Genomic DNA, 19254 nt, shown 5'->3' on the forward strand with positions numbered 1-19254 from the left:
AATATAAATGTAAGCAATTGTTAAGAAAATTACTTCCAAGAAAACAAGCAGAATCTTTCCTCCATTAAAAGGTTTTCATCTGTTAAACACTCTCATATCTTAAGGCAGATTAGATTTTAGTGTTACAAGAAAATGAGATGCCAGAAGCTAAGATTATCACAAAATCACAGGGCTGGGGGATCATCAAGAGGTCATTTAGTTCATCTTCCTGTCTCCATTCAAAATAGCATCCAAGAGAGAAAAGTGTTCATCCTTTTGTTGAAAATTTTCAGCATAAATTGCATTTGAGTCTTGTCTGACCTAGCCTTCTTTTGTTTGCCCTTTGTTTTTAGTAAGTACTTCATTTCTGGAGGAATTTTGAAAAAATTATTTAAGGGTTATATCCTAGAAACATCGGAATAGTGAGGAGGACAACACCCTTTGGGTTTTATACCTAAAAGAAACTACCCTGACATTTGCAAATACAGGGAAACATAAAGAAAGGAGGCCTGGGTGATGGGAGAGAATATGGCTTCAAACCAGCATTAAAGGGATGAAAAACCAAAAGTAGGGAGAATGACTTGCAGAGGAGAAAGTATGGGCTGTTTTGGGAGAGACTTTATTTAAATATTAGGAAGAGTTTATTCAAATTGAGGAGGTGTCCTAAACACTGAAATGAATTCCTGTTTGTGTTTTATAGTGTCAGTCTTCAGTGATGGTCTTTTCTTAAAGAAAGGTTTTCATGTTGGAACTAGTTTAGGCAAAATAGTTTACTGGAAAATGGAGGATAGCCTCATTAAATGAAATCAAACTGACCTAATAAATACCATTTGATACCTCTGATTCTTTAAGATGAAAAAAACATCTCTAGCATTTTATATCCATCTTCATAACAGTAAATATGATACTCCTGATACCTAACATGCATGGTCAAAATCCAAAATATTTCATCTGTGTATCACTAAGCTCCTAATTAGTTAGGAGTGCCTTTGCCTCTAACCCTACTAGCTCCAATTAAATGGGTTTAAGACCTTTTTTCAGATGAGTTCTAGGTAAGTAATATAAATGCATACTTGGAAACAATTAAAACTGTATTTCAATTAACAAAATATAATTATGGGAACTGGGCTCATAACATAGTTATGAGCCAGACCAAATAAAGAGGTATGAATAGACAATGAAAGACAGCTATGACACTGCTTGGTAAACTAATTATCATTTCTCTTTGCTTTTCCAGGTCCCTGGTAGGAAGTATATAATGAATTTTTAAGTTTACTATGAACGAATGTCTTTGTGTTACATTAATTTAAAAATCTGACTCCAAAATACATGTACAGCTAAATTATCAGATGAGGTTTCTCCACATGTCCACGAAGATAAAAGTGCCAGTTACAGAACGCTAACTTCTTGGGCGTGAGATTTGAGTTTAGGCCTATTTAGAGGGAATAGCCAATAGGATCAGTGTTTATTCTCAAGCAGCCAGTGGACATTTATCTGCTTCTAGTTAGGCCTGTGTTGCTATTAGTGGATTCTAAGTAAAGACCTAAGTTTAGGGGATCCCTGGGTGGCTCGGTGGTTTAGCACCTGCCTTTGGCCGGGGGGGCGGGCGGGGGGTGATCCTGGAGACCCAGGATCAAGTCCCATATTGGGCTCCCTGCATGGAGCCTGCTTCTCCCTCTGCTTGTGTCTCTGCCTCTCTTGCTCTGTGTTTCTCATGAATAAGTAAATGGAATTAAAAAAAAAAAAAAAGACCTAACTTTAGTTAAGGGGCATTTGTCAGACCTGAGTTTTATCTCTATTACTTACTAGCTGGATAAACCTGCACAAGTAACTATTTCTCTGAGGATAGTGTGTAAGACTAACATTTCTCACAAGCATTAGTTCCCTTTCCTACGGGGTGGGGAAGGCATTGTGATAGCATGTATGGGAGTGGCTATATTTCAAAAGCAAATATGGATAAGAGATGACTCTCTTTAGTCTCATGTTCCAGAAATGGAATTTTTCTACCTTGCTCTGTGTGGCTGAGAGTTTTATGATTTTAAAATGATCTCATTGACAATATTTACATTAATTAAAAAGCTTCTTTATTGCAAAATGCCAATATATTAACTTATAGTAAGAAATACATTCATGAAACTAATGAGTTATATTGACTCACTGCTGTATTTTCTCCCTGTAGATCTAGATAGATAGATAGAAATACCTGGCAAAAAGGATTCTAATCAGTGAACTGATTACCAAGTGAATTTGTGTTCATAACTTGGAACATGTAACTGGCTGTTGTTTCAAAGCCATGACAACCTAATGGATTTTTCTGTCTTCAGGGATACATTTGCTGCATGGTCTAGAGATCTGTGTTCTTAGGCCAGGATCCTCACCCACTTAGGGCTGGAAAGGCACCTCCCATATTTGCCCTTCTGATTTTTTTTTTTTTCTGTACCAACTTCTGATGGGCAAGAATGCTTACTTGTAAGAGTTTTTACTTGTAATGTATAGACTGAAAGCTGAAATTTTAATTTTAGTTTTCATGGAAATGCTAGATAATGATTGTATAAATGCTGTGTTGATTTTATCTAGAAGCAAGATGGAGTTTTAGCAACTTATCCATATATACAATTCTGGAAAATCACGATATTTGGTGAAAAGTTCTCTCTTTAAAAAAGAATAAGTATTTTTACTTAGCCTGAGCATTATTTTTCAGTTTTTTCCACATAAGAATCCCTCCTCGAAATGTTTCTTTTTGGCAAACGATAACAGAATTACATAAAAAGATGACAATCGATGAAAACAGAAACACCATAATAATGGATTCTGGGATTACAAGACTGAGAACTGGGAATCAAGCCCAGTTCAACATTTACAATAATGGGACGTTCACTTGTATTTCATGTCCTGTGAGGGGTGGTGGAAAAACGAGGGGGTGTGAGAGAGTCTTCTCTGGTCTTATGCTCATTTAGTTCATTGTTGCATCAGAAAGTGATATAAATTCACTGTTCTCCTGTAAGGCTATGGGAGGACACTGAATTCTCAGGGGAAAAGGATATATCCAAATTAGAAGCTGCAATATGGGGCAAATAAATGTAAATGGGAATAATAAATGCCATCGGAAAAGTCTTGGACTGGGAAAAGCCATGGGGTGTTAAATATTGGAACTGTAGCATGTAAGGAAAGCTATAATAGCATTTCATTTGGATATTTTATTAGTTGGAAGGATTTTTAAAAGGATGGAATTTCTATACTTCATACATTTAACTTATATTCTAGTATTTGGAATGTTTCTTTTGATTACACATTTTTTTTCTAATTTTATAGCAGAGAAGATGGCTAAAGTCTCTCAATTTATATGTATGTATATACATCACGTTTTCATTATATGAAAATAATCCACTCTGCTCATTTAAGGGCCAAGTGCATCTAACTCTGAGTTAGGAAGCAGCACACTGGAGTGTGAATTCCTTTTCTAACTGGTCTATAAGCAGGAAGCCTGAGGACAGTATTTCAATATCTATTTCAATATAGATATTCCTCTATACAAATGCTCTTTGTTTTATTTATTTATTTATTTATTTATTTATTTATTTATTTAATTTTCTTTAAAAAAGATTTTTTTTCCATTTATTTGAGAGAGAGAGAGGGAGTGAGAAAAGGACAGTACAAGTGGGGTGAGGGGGGAGGCAGAGGGGAAAGGAGGCTCCCCACTGAGCAGGGAGCCTGACATGGGGTTCGATCCCAAGACCCTTGAATCATGACCTGAGCCAAAGGCAGAGCTTAACCTACTGAGCTTCTTGTTTTAAAACATTTATTTTTAAAATCTCTGCCCTGATAAGTAGACACTGTTTAATAGACTGAATAACAAATCACACAAATTAAAAAATATTACCTCATAACATATTGTCTTACTGGTAGATCTGATGTGATGGAGTTTATATTTAAATATGTACAAAATTTTTAATAATAAAAATATTTTCACAAAATTGGTATCACTTCCTGGATCTTTAAGTACACTTTAATTTTGAAAGAGATTCTGGAAGCATTTAAGTGCCCAACATACACAGTGTGTTTTAAATCATCTGCCTTTGACAGCTAACATGCCAATATTTAGACTTTATCAGAAACTTTTGCATGTGAAATTAGGGCTGGAATCTTTGCCATGAATTTTAAAAATTCCTAGCTTTATCGGCTACGTTTAAGAGTCTTGAGATCAATCAATAAGGGTAAATTATATGCTATAAATTATCATGAAAAGAAAGTCTATTTCTAATTAGTTAAAAAATTTGACTTATGAATGAGTGAACCTTCCAATGCTTTGTCCTCTATGGGATTGAAGGATGAAACGATATTAGAGGGGCACTCCTGAGTCAGTGCTGAGGGAGTGTTTTGAGAACCTTGGACTTCACAGACCACAATCACTGAGAAGCAGTTTTGCTGACATCTCAGTAGCGTGCAGTTTGAAGAGTTAATGCAAATGATAGAGTTGTAGAGACATTATCCTTTTTATTCAATCTTAACACATACCTCATACGCGGTTATACTTCTCCATACTAGCAGCCACAATCACCATTTTAGTGACGCAAAAACTGATGAAATGATGGGCATTAAGGAGGCCATGTGATGTGATGAGCACTGAGTGTTATATTCTATGCTGAAAAATTGAGTTTAAATTAAAAAAGAAAATGAAAGGAAGAAACGAAGGCAGATAAGAGAGGAAGGAGGAAACAGGCAAGACAGCAAGGCCACCACTGCACAGCTTGTTCGTTCCACAGGCAGATAGAAATAATCGGATTGGTTTACTCTGCCACTTTTGCCAAATGTAATTATAAACCTTTGGGTTCTTTATTTTACTGTTAAGATTTTAAGCTCTGAAAAATCTCAACACATCTTTTCCATGTCGCTGGACGAGTGCCACGTGATCATTTTTAGAAGGGCCAGTGCTTACCCACATGGATGAGAGCAGGAGGGAAGGGGGCTGGTTGATTTAAATACCCTCACTCAGAATTTACTGTGGATTTAAAATCTCTGACTTAATGTTGCATTAACTACCGGTGGCTGCTTTACTGCCTTTAAAACATGCATATATAATTGGATACTGTAATGCTTTGTGGGTAAAATAAATACCAACTCACACTAAAATAAATACTCTGCATGATGAAGTTCATGCAGACATAAATTAATCATTTACCAGTTAACCAATATGCACAAGAAAGAAATAGATCACTTATTAAAGGTTGCTTCATCTATAAAATGGGAAAAATAAAATGCTGATATATTTTACAGTGGTGCTGTGAGGGGAAATATATAAAATTATTGCTAAGCAGTTTATAAACCATAAAATGCAGTATGAACATTAAATTAATAATATTTGTACTAATTCAGATTCAACACCCTCTGCATTAAATATATCTTTTTGCCTATTGAAGCATACACAAAACCAAGCTGAGGCTCTTTATTTAATTTTTAATGTCTCTTCGGAATTCTGCAAAGCATTGCAGAAGTTATTGGTTATGTTAAAAACTTTTTGGTGGCTCCCACCATTTCTAAGATAAAGTTCTTGGCCATTCATATCCACAATTCCATTTTTAAAGCCCCTTCCCAAAGAGCTTTATGTCTTTCACTTGCACGGACATAATAGTGATGAAGAGAACACAGGCTTGAATTTTATAATCAGGCGAAAGTTGTTAACATGCTCTTTGCTTTGGTTTCTTCTAAATTATAGGTTGAAATAGGGAAGCATTGTTAAACTGGGTGGAGGACGAGTCCATTGGGTCTCTGCATATTGCTAACCACAGTGTGATCCTTTGCTGGGAGAATGGTGTGGCCTCAAGTAGCAGGGTCTCAAGGCCATCATTTTGCTCAAAATGTTACAGGTTCTAGAGATAAATCAAGTTTCTGTTTTTCAGTTCAAGTCCAGAAATATCATTCAGGGACACAAGGGAGAACTAAGCAACATAGAACATAGTTCCTTTCTTCTTCTACTGCTTTTTTTTTTTTAAAGGAGTCTTATTGTTTAGAAGACCAACTTGTACAATACCTGTAATCTACTCAGCACATTTTTAACATTGTCAATGTTCCTTTGACTCTCAATGATAAAACACATCAGATGTTTCTTCACTCACTTCCTTTTATAGGGGCTGTTAATATAGAAATACCTCCTCATCTTCCACTATGAAATGATAAATGGCTGACTAGAGATGTCTGAAATATTGCCAAATCTCCCCGATGTATCATGTGTCACCAGCAATAATAAACAGTGACTAATCTTTGGTCATGAACTAACTATATTTATGACTTTCTTGTCATCAGGAAGTATGTATTTTCTTGAATCAGGTTTAAGGATCTAATATTTATGCTAGGAACATGTGTGCTAAGAAAAGTAGACCTAGGTCCAAAGGAAAATAATTCTCCACATTTTCTTTCAAATAGCTATTTATAGAGCTTAGCATTTCCATCTGTATCTCTCTCTCTCCTTTCCCCTCCACTCTTTATTTTGGATCAGGATTCACCCAAGAGTGCTCTGATCAGGAATCTAGTTTATCCCACTCAGTTCACTATTTTAGTGATAAAAGTCTCCTCATCTAATAGGAAAGGAATACGGCTAAAATGCAAACTTATCCCAGTTACAGTTTATCGGTGATTAAAGGGAAACACAGTAAAACTGTTTCTTCCACTTCCAAAATCTAGCTGGGGTTTGGGGGATCAAAGTTTTCCTAAAGGAGCTATAATGGCAGAACAACAGAAGATAAAGGCTAATAGAAGGAGAATTAGGCTTTGCGGGAAATGCAATAAGGTCAATAAGTGTGTAATTCTACTTTAACTCATTTAATTAATGTATATCAAGTGCCTGCCAGATACCAGGCATTGGAGTAGGTGCCTTGGGATACACCAGTCAAAACTAACAAAAATTGCTTCCCTCATGACACTCGCATTCTCTTGGAGGGAGACAGAAAATAAATAAACAAACAAACAAATAAATAAATAAATGGAAGTATTAGAAGATTACAAGTGTTATGGAGAAAAATAAATTAGAGAAGAATGGTAAGTGTGGGAAGGGACTGAATTTTTAGAAGGCTGGTCAGTTATGGAGAAGTTGACATTTGAGCAAAGACTTGAAGCAAATCATGTGGATTACTGGGGAAGACAGTCTCAGACAGGAAATAGCAAGTGTGAAGGCCCTGAGGCAGGGCTACGTCTGTGTATTGGCAGAATTGTAAGGAAATCAGAGTGATGGGAGTATAGTGAATGCGAGAGTCTGGGCAGGAGATGGTGGTCACGGTGGGCTAAAATATATATGGCTTTGAGGACAATTATTAGGCTCTAGCTTTTAATCTGATTGCAATGGATCTACTGGAGAGTGTTGAGTCAAGGAACAAAATGATCTGACTCATACTTTATTGAAAATTGACTGCAGGAGGAAACGGTGAAAGCAAGGAGATCAGTTAATTAAAATGAAAAGTTCACCTCTTCTCTCTGCATACGTTTAATGGATATGAGCCAGAAATTAATGAGAGACAATAGTGTACAATTATATGCAAGCACATTGAAGTTATAGCTACACAGAGTTAAAGCCAGTTGCAACAGAGAATTCAATAAAGCAATCAATTTCATTTCTATAGCACCAGTTGCTGAGTTTGAAAACATTTTAAATTAAGGTCATGAGCAACTAATGATAAAAAGTAACCATTAGGGTTTTGGAAATTCACACATCTGTTGCTAAGGAATAGACTAAAAAATCTCCCTTCTTAGCAGATCTGGGTTGTGGAATTAAGCAAGTGTGGATTATGACATTGAGATGGTCTCCTCTCATGCCTTTCAGTCCCTTGATTCTTAGGAGTTGGAAGTAAGGGAACCTGGAATTAAGAAGAAAGCAAACCACTAAGAAAATGAAGGCAACCATAGTTTGGATTATATGTAAACGTTTTCATTTTCACATTGAAAGCATTTGAATGATGGGAAGATTAAAAAAAAAGAGTTCAGTCTTCTCCAGGGAACAAAGAAAAGAGAAAAATAAAAATACTAATAAAAGGTGAATTTAGCCTTATAATCAACCTTCCTGGCAGTCAGAATTATTAGGTTATGAAACAGAGCTCTCCCCATCTCTCCTGGGCCAGTTAGGCTTAGAACAAATTGAACCTGAAAAAGTGTCAAAATTCACAGTAGGAGCACCCACTCAGAGCTCCATTTCTCTCTCTGAAGTAGGTTACTACACTCACCTAGGGAAATTTCTATTGAATTGTAATTAGGTGGCTAATTAAAAAGTAGATTACCAACTATATTAAAATATGCCAGAAAGATGTGCCCATCATTCATTCTTTAATTTAGGAAATCCACCTTTTCCTTAAAAAAAATTCTCACTGGGAAATTCCAGATATAATATGTACCTTTTCTTTTTTCTTCTTACATCACTTTTATTGAAGTAAGTCTAAGATTTTTTTTTGTTCATTGAGGCAATGGATGTATTTGGAGCTTTCTTCATTAATAAAAAGTACCTACACATAGTTATGATTCTTACAAGAACCAACAGCTATGATAAGAACCCCAAGGCAATGCAGGGTCTCCAGAAGAAGTAATAACTACCATTTATTCACTGCTAATATATGTCAAATGCTTTATCACTTAATTCTCTCAATAACTCTATGACGTAATTGTCTGCCTATTAGACAGATGAGGAAGCTGAGGTCAGAGAAGGCAAATTATTCAAGGTCACACAGCATGAAGGTTATAAAGCTGAAATTCAAACTCAGGTCTGTTTGACTCTGCATTAAGCAAGAGTTTTCACTCTCTAAACTGTTTTAACATGAAGCTAAAACCATTTTGTTGCATTCAGTTGATTTGAAATTGATAATATTTGTGTATGATATTGTCAAGATCTTATGTTAATCTTCCTTTAACCAGAAGACCATATTTCCTAACCATTTGTCCATATATCAGTTTATTTTCTAAAGTAAATTATCATCAGGAGACTCTTGAGTCATTTCTAACAGTAGGAGTTAAAAAGTAATAGTCACCTGTTACTTGTAGGTTACTTTTTATTCAACTCTTCCTATTTTTTTCCTAATTTCTAAGAAAGTACATGAACTTTTGTACAATCTTGTCCATTAGTTTGGTAGACCAGTCAAGTATTAAGTGGGTCAGTCCATTCCTGAAGGCACCTAACAATTGACCAGTCCATCTAGATGACCAAGCAGATAGGCATGACTGACTATCCTTGCAGTGGGCTTACTGAATTGCTTACAGGACTCAGGCCTGATACCATGAGGGTGATTCAGAGTTCCTTGTCAAACAAATGACAGCAATAACAATGTAATTATACAAATATTTTCTGAGGGCCTCCTGTGTATCAGACATTATGCTATTACAGACATGATGTCAACATACTCCAGGGTTTCTTAGCCTTGGTACTATTCACTTTTTGGACTAGAGGACTGTGTTGTGGGGGTCTGTCCTATGCATCTTGAATTGCAGCATCCCTGGATCCTACTCCTCAGACATCCATATCACGCCCACTGCCTCCAGTTGTGACAGCCAAAACTATCTCCAGACATTACCTAATGTCTCCTGGTGGTGGTGGTGGGAGTGGGAATCACCTCTAGTAGCTACAGATCTTTCTTTTACCTCCTTAACAACTCCAGGAGGTTGGAACTATTAGACTAATAACATTATTGGTGAGGAAACTGTGGCTCTACGAATTTCAAGTAAAATGCCTAAGGTCTCACAGGAAGGAAATTACAGAGCTGGAATGCACAGAGACTGCCTGCCTCTTTGAAGGCTGTTACAGTGTGATTGGAACTCACAAATGTGAGATTGGAACTCTCCCACCCTCCTCACTTCTAGATCTCATCGTGGGGGTACAGCCCAGGGAAGGAGGAAGGCATGCACATGACATAGTACATGGAACTTTTATTGTACCATGGCCTTTTATTTGGCAGAATAATTCCATTTTAATTGGAATTCTGGAAACTAATGAAAAAAAATTACCAGTGTTAGATGGTCTTTTCTCAGGGTTTTTGAATCTGTCTGATTTAATTCTAACCAATTAGCATGCTATTATGGAGGAGTATTATGTTGAGAATCAATATTACACTAAACACTAATATTTTATTCAGTATTAAAAATTTATACAAGTGGTAATACAAGTGCTTTATTCCTATTTTGTCTAAATGAGAAGAAATGCTTCCTTAGGGCGATTCTAGCTACAAAGAAAACGTTATCTTTTTAGGATACTATTGGCATTATACTTTACATAGATCATTGGTTAAGTGAATTAATAAGATTTAATTGAATGAAATTTGTTTATTTTATTATAAATATATGAGGTTTTCAGTGTATCAAAACGTTTTCCATTTTATACTCGTATCGCATGTTAAGAGGTCAACAAAAGTGCCTTATTGTTTAATACTGCCAAAAAAGGTCAAAATAATTCATACTCTTCCTGGTTTTCAGATACCCTTCTTCTTTCTCTCCCTTTCTTGCTTCCTCTTCTTTTTTCTCTACTTGGATACTCTATCCTTTTTTGATTCAGATATAATCTTAGGCTGGAATTAGAACCTAAATGTATCCAGTCTCGGCATTCTGTATTTTTTTTTTGCACAGAGGAACTAATAAGCCTAGATAAATTGTAAACTAGATTAACATCTAATAATCACTAGAGATAGCTCAGTTAGGCATGATTTCAAAACTGGATTTCAAGTCAGCTTTCCAGATGGTGCCCCTGGGTGCCTTTCCCGGCATCTGGCCTTGCCCTGCGCTTTCGTTTTAGACTCTGGCCTACTGTGTGGATCCCGTGGCTCTCCCTGGCATCTCTTCTGTATACTTATACTCTCCTAAATTCAGGAGGTTTTTCAAGCTTCCAAGCCAGGGCAGCACTGGAAGATTTCTACAGTCTGGATTTAGTGGAGATACTTAGTTTTTATCACTTATGTACTTTAATTCACAACTTCTCAAGTATTTGAAAGCTATGGAGAAAATGATACTTTTAAAAATATCCCTCACTTTGTGAATTAGTATACTCTGTTCTCCAGTATTAGATTTAGCAAAGTTTTGTTTTGTGTTTTAGGGATCTACCCACTGGGTTGGCAAGATCAATCAGTTAATATGCACATACCTTGAAAAAGTTAGTACTCTTTGGGAAAAGGTTGCTTGTAATTCTAAAGGCATATTAGAAGTTAAAAAACTGCCATGCAAAATCAAAGCAAAAAAAATCGTTGAATAAATTAAGCTAACCGAAAAATTAGAAACTGGAAGTATGTTCAGCATAGTAATCACCATTACAAATAGGAAAATTTAAACTAAAAAAAAAAACATTAAATGGGTTGACTTTTCTAAAATATTGATTGGATTTCATTAATAAGCATTTTATGCATATGGCTATTCTGAAAGTTCCTTTAAAAATGAAAGACTAATGCCTTAATGAGAGGTATTATTACATGAACATATTTGAATCTGGCTTATGAAAAATAGGACTTGAGAATTTAAAATGTGTGCATAAAATGCAAATGGATTTAATTAACTGAAAACCCATAAGACAGAACTTCTTCAAATAAGCAATTACTTTGGGGACTAATAGAGTAAATAGGATCCTGATTCATTAGCACAAATATCCATATGAGAGAAGGATCAGCAAATTTTATTCTTTAAGTTATTTATGCACACATGGTAATATCTCATTAATTTACGGCTTCAGTAAATTTAAAATCTTTTGATAATTTTTTCATGAGCTGAGCCGACTTATACCTTTGCTTTGCAAACACTTTATTTATAGGTAGATAATATATGGTGTTTTAAACATTTATTTTCAATCTTGCGTACACTTTTCAGACACAGAATAAAGTATTTTCAGTGAACCTCAGGCACTTTACAAGCTCCTACATACATCTAATCTATATGCTAATAACGAAATGTTCATATGATTTATTATTACAGGGTCTCCTTAAGGATTTCTACTTTGTAATGTTTTGTTGGAGTTACTATATGTAGTTTAAAGAATAAAGCCCACATTTGTTTGAAAGTTATCTATAATTCAGTCTGCCCACAAATTCAGATATGCCTACTTTTCTAATTTGTTGGAATAAATGAAATTTATTAATGAATATTCACAGCTATACATACAGAATTTTTCTTTTCAACATGCATTAGAACATATATATAAAGAAAAGTAAAATACAGTGAAGAGTGAAAAAACAAATGATCTTGGGGGAGAACAAAGGAGTGAACTGTCTGAAATCATTTTAAGTCCTTCAGGCATAATATCCTGGTGAAAGAACTTAATAACATCGCCCTTTCTTTAAAAGTGGATTTTGCTCACATGGGGTGACTCAGTTCTAATCATTTGCAAAGTGATATGTTTTTCTAGTTAAAGACAGTTGGTGCCCAGGCCAAAAGGGGTGGATGCTCCAAACTAGGGCTTCTGGAATGAAGAGAAATGCCACTACACAGCAATCTGGCATTTCTAAATCTTCCTTTTATGTGTCCATGACTTTTCAGAGTCCACATGTCAATTTGCACCAAAGAATTAAAAGGGTGTATAAAATGAGTAGAAGAGTTATGTTATCAAACTCATATGTAGTTCAAAATGACTCCAATCCCAAGCCAGATAAAATCTATTAAACTGGAGTTTATGAAAATCACAATTGTACTAAAAAATGGAATATTCCCCTTTTCAAGGAAATATTCCAAAGACGGATCTGGATATTATTTATAAATCATGCTATCTTCACACCAGAAACATTTCTTTTGTAAATATTGTGAGGAAATTAAAAGGAAATTAAAAGGCAAATCTGTTACCCAAGTTAGTAGTTACTTACCATACGAAGGAAGAGAACAGGCTTCAATTCCATTTTCATAACTTAATCAAGAATACTTGATGAGAGAGGCCTCTTTCATGTGCTTCTTGAATGTTATAAAATCTGGGGAGGAGATAGAAGCATGGACTGTTTCATCGTCAAGAAGAAAACTGCTCAAAACAATACTAGTTTCTAATGTCAGTGGTTAGTTCTCATCTGGACAAGAGCTATGACAGCCAACCATATGCCATCTAACCATCAGCCTGCTGCCAACAAAAGTTTGAGCCAGATAGGCTGAAATGACCACTGCCCCTAGAGAAAGAAGACCCAAAGGTTGACTGCCACTCAGTACTTGTCTGAGTGAACTTTATGTCTTTAACTTCAGTGAGACTTTGTTGCCTCGTGGCTCCTGTGGGAGTAATAGTACTAGATAGTCAGTGGCTTGTTCTAGCCATCATAGGAGATGATGTCTGGAAAGACTTTTAGTTAAGAGTGAACGTATTATTTATTTATGCCCTGGCTCTTCATCTTAAAGATTCGGGGTGGCTTCCAAATAGAAAAATAATGAAATATGAATAAAAAGAACAGGACTGAGAGTAAAAAAACGGAGGAAGTTCTCATGCTGCCTATATTGGTCGACAGTTGAAATAATTGAAGTTACCATTTGGGTTGGAATTTTTGGTAATTTAGGTAAAAGGCGAATACAATTTCTTCTATAACTTAGAAAGGAGAAAATGCATTACTTCCCCTAAAGAAATCTTCCTGATACAAAATTAATAGGGAAATTTTTCATGGACAACATAATATACGGACAGTGAAATAAAATGAACTATTTCACAAAAGTGGGGCTGACTGCCTACCTGAAGCTGAAGGGCAAAACAGTGTTTATTTTTGGAGGTAGTTATTATCGTCATAAAATTCTATTACTCCTAGAGACAAACATGAAACTTGAATTAGGGAAATACTATATATAAACCCACTGACTCCCAATTAACAAATCATCCAGCACTTCTCCCTGATTGTGCACATGCGCACATGCAGTTCGCACATTCACACACATGCAGTTTCTTTCCTTAAATCATGTTCAGTAGTGGGGAGGAGCTTCCGAGGGAAGTCACTGATGGTGACTGTAGGCTGGCCACCGCTCGTTCATAAGTAGAGGAGAGAGCTGCAGGGAGGAAGTGTGAACCTAGATATGATACAGAACTGACAGCTGCACCCCTTCCATGGGGCCTATTCAAAAGGAAAAGGAAGGGAAAAGGAGATACAACCAAATGATTATATGGCTGACCCTTGAACAAAGCAGGGGTGAGGGGTGCTGACCCCTCAACAGTTGGAAATCTGCACATAACTTTTGACTCCCCTCAAAACATAACTATTAATAGCCTGTTGCTGACTGGATGTCCTACTGATAGCATAAGCAGTTGACTGACACATATTTGGTATGTCCCATGGATTATATACTGTATCCTTACAAAAAAGTGAGCCAGATAAAATGTTATTAAGAAAATCATAAGGCAGAGAAAATACATTTATAGACTGTACTATATTTATAAAAAATCTGCTTATAAGTGTACTCCTGTGCTTCAAGCCCATGTTGTTCAAGGATCACCTACATAAGTGAAACAAATCACAGTCCTCATCCTTGAAATCCACATGTTTTTTCATGACTTCTTTGAGATTTCACTTCCAATCTTGCAGGAAATTCCTCTCAACTTTCCTCTTCTCCCTCTTCTTCTCCCTTCCTTGAATGTGGGCCTTCATCAAGGTTCTTCACTTTGCAGCAATTTCATTTACACCAATGGCTTAAATGTCTTAAATTAACACCTTTTTTCATGCTTTCTGGGCTAGATCCTTATCCCCATCATGTCCTGAATTTGCTTTTCCATACCTAAAATCAGTGACATTGTCACTCTCCCTGGCTTGAAAATATGGCATCCCCTTCATTCTCCCCCATCACTGCACCTTCCAAACACACACAAATAACTGACTATGACCCTTTGTGCACAAGAAGCTCCACTTCCCTTTGACATGTCCAAGGCCATCATGATGGCAGAAACTAATCCACTGTCCACCATCTCCCATCCAGGCAGTGGCCTCCCATCTCATGTACTCCCTGCTTTCAGTCCCCATCACCTCCCAGCTCTCCTGATGATCCCGGTTTTCTTCCTGAACCCCATGCTTCTCCACTTGCTTGAAAACTTCTGATACTTCCAGTCAGTGTAGGATCGAGTTTAGGGACTCTTTGGCAGAGCTTCCCAAGATCCCAGGTTGGTGCATTTACTACTTTCCATATAATCTCTTTAAATATTCCAAACCATTTCTCTTCATTCTTCCTCTTCTCCAAGTGATTTCCTGTCTCTGTGATTTTGCTTGCTAGCTTCCTCTTGTCTGAAATGCTCATTTTTTAATGCACAGTTCAAATACTACCTCTTTTAGGGATTTTCCTGAATTCTTGTGTAAGAATTTAGTGTACCTTTCTCTTCAAACCCAAGGATCACTGCAACCTTACTACAAGAATCCCATTTATAGTAAACTCTTTCTTTTCTTTTTAAAAAAAGATTTCATTTATTTATTTGAGAGAGAGAGTGCAAGCAAGAACAGAGGGAGGGGCAGAGGGAAAGGGAGAAACAGACTCCCTGTTTGGGGATGTGGGGCTCAATCCCAGGACCCTGAGATCATGACCTGAACTGAAGGCAGAGGCTCAACCAACTGAGCCACCAGGCTCCCTTGACTTTATTTTCCAAAGCTCTAAACACAGCAGTGCCAAAAGCCCTCATAAAGCTTACAGTCTAGCTAGGGAAGCCCTGATTTATTCACATTTCTAACTTCCTTGGGGTAATATTCTATATTTCATTATGTAGGTGCTCTATAAATTATAGATTAGATGATTTTGAAACTTCAATTAGCACTATGAGAGGCTCTGAACAAAGGATTAAGAACACCATTCTAGAAAATACTTTCTGAATAAGTGACAATAGCAAGACTGTCCAAATTTGGGACACTAAAGGAATGAAAGGAAAGAGGATGAGAAAAAGAAAAGTAGATGTGGACTTGTTATTTACCTCTCTTTTATTTTAACACAGATTTGATTATTTTATAAAGCAAGTAAGGTTTGTATCAGAAGGAAGATGCTGCATTTGTTTCAGTGAATCAGATCGCAAAATATTTAGTCACTATGCGCTTGAGATTATCACATGAAATCTCTTATAGCAGATTGCCCATGAGGGCTGGAAAATATCTTCCTGGTACCTCTCTTAGTGCCTGGCATATATATTTTAGTATTTGTTGATTGAATAAGTGTTTTTCTCCAGCTGCCCTCCAATCTCTTGCTTCCCTTTTTTGTAGCCAAACTACTGCAAATAATTACCAATAGTCATCTTTCTTTTCTTACCTCCCATTGGCAGCTCACGCCTCTGCAGTCTGAGCTTTGCCTCGTCACAGCGCTCGCTGGCTAAGGTATTAACTTCTACTCTGCCCTTCCCCTTCAGACGTCTGTGTCGCGGCAGGTGCTGGGAGGGAAGTTGAGGCTGCAGTTCACCTCAGAGGAGTTGCTGAGAATGTGCTGTGCAATGCATCAGCCCACAGCCTCCTCCTCTTTCACAGATGCCAGCAAGTGGGTGAGGCGGGTCAATACTGTTTCATGAACATCTGGTTTATTTACCCTGGTCACACAAGCACCACTGGGTGGAGGAACACGCAGTGCTGTGCTCATAAAATTCCTTGCTGTCAGGTTCACATTTTCTCTCCAGTTCAGGCCACAGGGCCTCTCTGCTCAAAACCCACCCCAGTTCTACTCTATACTGGTCACAGACATGCCAAAATGGCTTTCTTGTCTATCATGCCAGCTCCCCAAGTATCTTTGTTAAGAGAGATGTAAAATATGAAATGTGAAATATTCTCAAACAGGCACGGCCCCAAATAGAAGCAGTTAGAACTCTAGTTCCCATACATACCACTTAGCGATCTCTCTTTATTTTCATTCAAAACAATTCTCTCCTGATTGGTGCCCTCCACTCTTGCTAAATAAAATAAACAGCTCTCAATCTTCCACATCCAAGCCAACTGACCACTCTCACCCTCTTGAAATGAAATCCTTGCTCCCTTGCTCCCTGTGATCTGGCAACTTCCTGAGTTTCCTTCTATTTCATTCCTCCTTTCATCCTTTCCAAGTTCATCCTTTACTGCTTGGCTGTTATGGATTTGAATTCAAGACTTTGGTCCTAGCATTCTGTTCCACCACTCACTTTATAATCTTCCTGTAGATAGTCTCATCTATGGGTCATAGCCATCATAATCAGAACTATGGATTAAAGGTGAGTCACAAGTTTACATCCAAACCCTAGAGTTTTCTGACAAGCTCCACACCCATAGTCCAATGTCTTTTGGGTCTGTCCTCTAATGTTTTCTACAGAACTCAAACTCTATATGTCCATCTGAACTTAGCATCTTCCTCCTTCTGTGTTCCCTTATACTTCCGTATGGGCTCTCCATAAATACTGCAGAAGACGGCCTGTCAGTTTACCTCCTCTATGCCTCTTGAATCTATTTTCTTGTTAGCAATCACCAGCATCTCATCCTTCCTCCCCTAGGCCATACTATCAGGATCTTGGTACTGTTAATGTCCAACTGGGCTGTGTAACTTTCTCCCCTGGCCAACGCATACTTTGCATTGTAGCCAGAAATATTTCTTTGAATTATTGAATCGATGATGTGACTAATTATGATCCTCCCACTCGCCTCTCCCAACCTCCTCATTGGTTCTGGGATAAAGACATATTTTTTTGCTATGGCTAAAAAGCCTTTCGTGGTGACAGCCGCTGATCATGTCTCCAGACTCGTTCTGTTCGCCCCTGCTCTCTGTACTCCAGCCACTTGATCTCCCTTCAATCCCTCACGTTGCTTCCATTCTCTTCTTGCCATACATCGCGAAGCTTCCCATACCTTCCACGACATGCCTGCTGCCTGTACTCCTTGTCTAGTTGACTCCTGTCTGTCATTTAGATATCACTTTCCAGAACCTTGTGGCTCTTCTCTGTGGCATATTTAGAACAATTTCAGTTTCATACCTATTTGTGTAATTTCTTCACTGTCTTTTCCCCACCCACCAGCCTGTGGGCCAAACAAGGGCAGGGATATGAAAGCAGTTCATTGTATCCTAACAATGTCTGATACTTAGTGGGTACTCAGTAAAGTTGACTTTATTGAACACGTGTATAAAATGAGCATGGAAATAAACACATATAAATTCAGTGTGAAAAATGTACCCATTGCGTAGCATTTAAAAATTCTAAAGATAAGCACAGCATTGAGATTAGTAACGGGAGCACTGGGTGCTTTGGGAGGATTTAAGAAATTAAAGTAGGAGGGCTTCTTTTCTCACACAGATTTAGTAGTGGGTTGATGGGAGTGATGGGGATTTTTTTAATGGAAAATTTTACCTGGGCTAAAGCAACTGGTTTTAGCATATAAGAAATATGCTAAGGTATGAATATAGTGCTTTCCAACCCTACTGCATATATTGAACAAGAGCTACTGCAAGGAGAGGAAGATGATTGAGACCAGGGATGTGCTAGGGAGGCAAAGGAGAGAAGAGGTTTCAAAAATGTTTTAGTCTCTGGATTGTGGGTATTCTGCTGGGTATGCCTTTTTATATCCTTGCTTCTAAAATCCATGTCATTACATGCAATATAATTGTCTCTGCTTCCATATGGCAACAGAATTCTAGCAACTATATCGGGATCTCAATAAATAGGCAAAACGAAAATGTTGCATAAGTTGTTTTCCCTCAGTTACTTTCCAAATAGAACCCCCCCAATAATAAAACACAAATTTTGTAAATTAGAATAGTATCAGTTATGAATGCAATTTTGCAATTATGAGAGTAAAAACATTCCACATTGAAATAAGAAATGCCATCTGATTTTGATTTAACTCAAAGGGGGAAAAACACACTCCATTTAAGAATGACAAATAAAGCTGTCAATGTGATCCATTTATATAGACCCTCCGAGAAAGCCACAAATCCACAGAATGTTCCGAGAAGCTAGTTATTGTATTTGCTCTCTCAAAGAGAGAAGGCGTAGAAGTTCCTGACAGCCTGTTATCCAAGGAATCTAAGGTGAAGGGGAATAACAATGTTAGTCAACATCCTAGGTGCAGACGCCTTGAAGGGAAGGAGAGCTTCGGGCATCTCTTTTTAAATAGCATGCAGTGGCAGAAAGGGTGGAATGGTGCGGGAGCTGATGGGTGTAAGACAATGGAGAAGGACCATTTGTTTTCCTCATCTGTCCCCGACTCCTCCTCCTCTGAATTCTACGAGGGTCTTACTGACCCACTGAGGCCTTGTTCTGCAAGGCCTGTTGACAGAAATTACGGAAAACTGTAACATCTTCATTATAAACATCCCCGTGCCAGTTATTTTTGAACATTTGTTATAGGTTATTTCAGGCTCAGGTACAAGGACACTTTCCACAAATGAACATTGGAAATATAATCT

At 37.3% G+C, this 19254-nt stretch overlaps 1 protein-coding gene across 13 annotated transcripts in view; it reads right to left on the reverse strand.

Annotated features, from left to right (window-relative positions):
• The window catches only part of RHOBTB1 (Rho related BTB domain containing 1), a 117907-nt gene that overhangs the window by 90235 nt on the left and 8418 nt on the right, over positions 1-19254 (reverse strand). For 11 of the 13 annotated variants that reach the window (XR_005357853.1, XM_038534022.1, XM_038534014.1 and 8 more), the window contains exon 2: positions 12777-12878. The gene's annotated coding sequence lies outside the window, so the exon portion shown is untranslated. Of the gene's footprint in view, positions 1-12776; positions 12879-16149; positions 16323-19254 lie in introns of those variants that run through there. The other 2 variants (XM_038534021.1, XM_038534012.1) reach the window with 1 other exon arrangement.

The sequence above is a fragment of the Canis lupus genome, chromosome 4 (genome assembly GCF_011100685.1).
Source record: "Canis lupus familiaris isolate Mischka breed German Shepherd chromosome 4, alternate assembly UU_Cfam_GSD_1.0, whole genome shotgun sequence".
Taxonomy (NCBI): domain Eukaryota; kingdom Metazoa; phylum Chordata; class Mammalia; order Carnivora; family Canidae; genus Canis; species Canis lupus.